The sequence below is a fragment of the Mastomys coucha genome, unplaced genomic scaffold (genome assembly GCF_008632895.1).
Source record: "Mastomys coucha isolate ucsf_1 unplaced genomic scaffold, UCSF_Mcou_1 pScaffold13, whole genome shotgun sequence".
NCBI lineage: Eukaryota > Metazoa > Chordata > Mammalia > Rodentia > Muridae > Mastomys > Mastomys coucha.
In genome coordinates this window covers 83,908,645-83,911,374 of record NW_022196895.1, presented here as the reverse complement: position 1 = coordinate 83,911,374, position 2,730 = coordinate 83,908,645, and positions in this window count along the sequence as shown.

The following is a 2,730-nucleotide window of genomic DNA, read 5'->3' as shown; positions in this document are numbered from 1 at the left end:
GAATCTACACAGATGAGGAAGTGGCTATGTTATAGTGGGCACCAGCTAGACATGGAGATGAAATTTGCTCTCGGGTTTGGTGCTTAACCTGTAGTCACATACTTTTCTAAATATCACACTGTAAGTTTTCGCACAAAGAACCATTATGACAAAAAGAACCCAGTCGGAGCTCATAGTCATATGTGAGACACATGACATAGAGGTTAACCCTCAGGTTCTCTAGCTCCTGTGATATTTGTAAGATCACAGGGCTGAGCTATTTCACATCTTAATTATCTCATCTTAATCTGCTTATTTTTATGATAGCATACTTAGGATATCTTACATGCATATACATATGTACTGCTATCAGTGTTTTATTATGGCATATATGATTAAGTTAGAAGCTTCAATAAATACTAAATTAAAATTGAACGCTTAATTAGAGCAGTTATTAAAATATTGTCAATTTAATTATATCCAACATGAACTTTAAAGTACCCAACTCCAAAAAATATTGCAAATTTAGAATAAGAAAACTGACATATGTAGGTAGTTATAATAGCTATATAGTAAATATCTTCAATATATGTAGATGTAACACTTAGATAACATTTTCATGGTTTTACTTCATTTAAAATTAAATGATTACTCATGGGTAGCATTTTTATAATCATAACAATAATTGAAATTTTATTTATAGTAATTATTATGTCAAAAACCTTCAAAATTTAGCTTTAAAATTATACCTATGTTTGCCTTTTTAAAAAATTAGCATTAAAATTAATCAAATTTTAAAATTGATTCTCTTGTTTTTCATATAGTTATCAACTAAGGCAGAAGATATAACTTCATCATGTTAACTATTAAATTTAGAGCAGTAGATAAACAAAATGAACTGATAGAAAATAGCCAGAAAAATATCAGAAATAAACATTAGAATAGGAGAGCAGCAATTGTCCAACATTTCCATGTCCAGGACTAGACTAAGGACTTTATATTTTATTCAGCTGTCATAACACCTGAAACAAGTTAGTAACTATTATTCCACTAATAACATAGGCCCAGAGGATTCTTGTTACCTGCAGCCTGTTAAACACTGTCCTCCTTTGCTTTCTGCGGTTGAGATAAGCACCATGACCAAAAGCATTTTGAAGAGGAAAGGGTTGATTCAAGGCAACTTTTTTACAAGGTCTACTCCTATCAATCACAGAAAGAAGTCAGAGCAGGAACTCAAGCAGGAATAGAGGCTCCAAGAGGGATCATGGAGGGAAACTGTTTACTGACTTGCTTTTCATGGCTTGCCCAGTTTGATTTATAATACAGTCCAGGGATGTTCAGGGATACCATGGGCCATGTGGGCTGGACCTTCTTACATCAATCATTAATCAAGAATATGCCCTGCAGACATCAGCATTGGCCAGTCTGATGGAAGACATTTTTCACATGCTGTTCTCTCTTCCCAGGTGACTCTGGCATGTGTTATTAGAATAAAAACTAATCAGCACAAGTGCATATAAAGTAATAAGTATGAAGTACAGCTTCAATAGTGGTTCTGACCTTCTGCATATGGTAGAAACATAAGGAAAAGAAGAAATACAGGAGAGTCCACAAAGCATAGATTCCCATAGTTACACTCCTCTCCCTCAGCAAATGTTTAATGCTCACATAATTCTGCGTAGGGGCCCTGTGACTTTGGAACTTCTAAACTCCTCAAGCCTTGTAAGTTTCCTTATCTTCATGGGTTTTTTGAAGGTTCACTCCTGCTTCCAGAAGAAAGCCTTCCATTAGAGGAGATAGCTATGCAGCCATATAATAATTTAACAGTATGACAGTAAGTTTTATTCCAAAGTGCACTGCATCACTGTGCCATAGTAGTGTGGAGGAAGCAGGGATTGGAGCCCACCCATTCAGGGTATCCCAGCCAGAGCTTTCTAAAGGCACAAAACAGATATAATAACATGAAACAATGCATGAATAATTTGCAGATTAATTCATAAGATATACATAAAATTTTAGAGTGTAAATTAATAGTGGAATGGGCTGATTTGAATGTCTCTAAAATCCCTACAGTAAAGTCAATGCTAAAAGTAAGAGGTAGAATCTTATTTGGATTAGATAAGGTCATTAGGGTTGAGTCTCAGGATGGGGTTAGTTTATTTGAGGAAAGAGACATCATGATCTTTGATTCTTTCACACCACACTCAGGTAAAAACACAGCTAGCAGATGGTTACCAGCAAATCAATAGGTCAGACTAATAGGAAGAATCAGAAGATGCTATTATTTGGGACTTCAATACCTAAAGAGTTGTGGGAACAAATTCATGTTTAAGGCTGGTCTAAAGTAATATTTTATTACAGCTTGTAACTTTGTTTCTGCTGCAGTGATTGATTAAAAATTGAACTACTCACTAATACAGAAGTAGAGGCTCACAGCCGTCCTTTGGATTGAGTACAGTGTCCCCAATGAAGGAGCTAGACAAAGGACAAAAGGAGCCGAAGGGTTTGCAGCCTCTTAGGAGGAACAACAATATGAACTAACTAGCACCCTCAGAGCTCCCTGGGACTAAAACTCCAACCAAAGAGTACACATGGGGGGACACATGGCTCCAGCAGCATGTGTATAGCAGAGGATGGCTAAGTCGGTCATCAATAGGAGGAAAAGACCTTGGTCCTGTGGAGGTTCTATGCCCCAGTGTAGGAGAATGCCAGGGTCAGTAAGCAGGAGGGGGTGGGATGTTGAGGTAACAG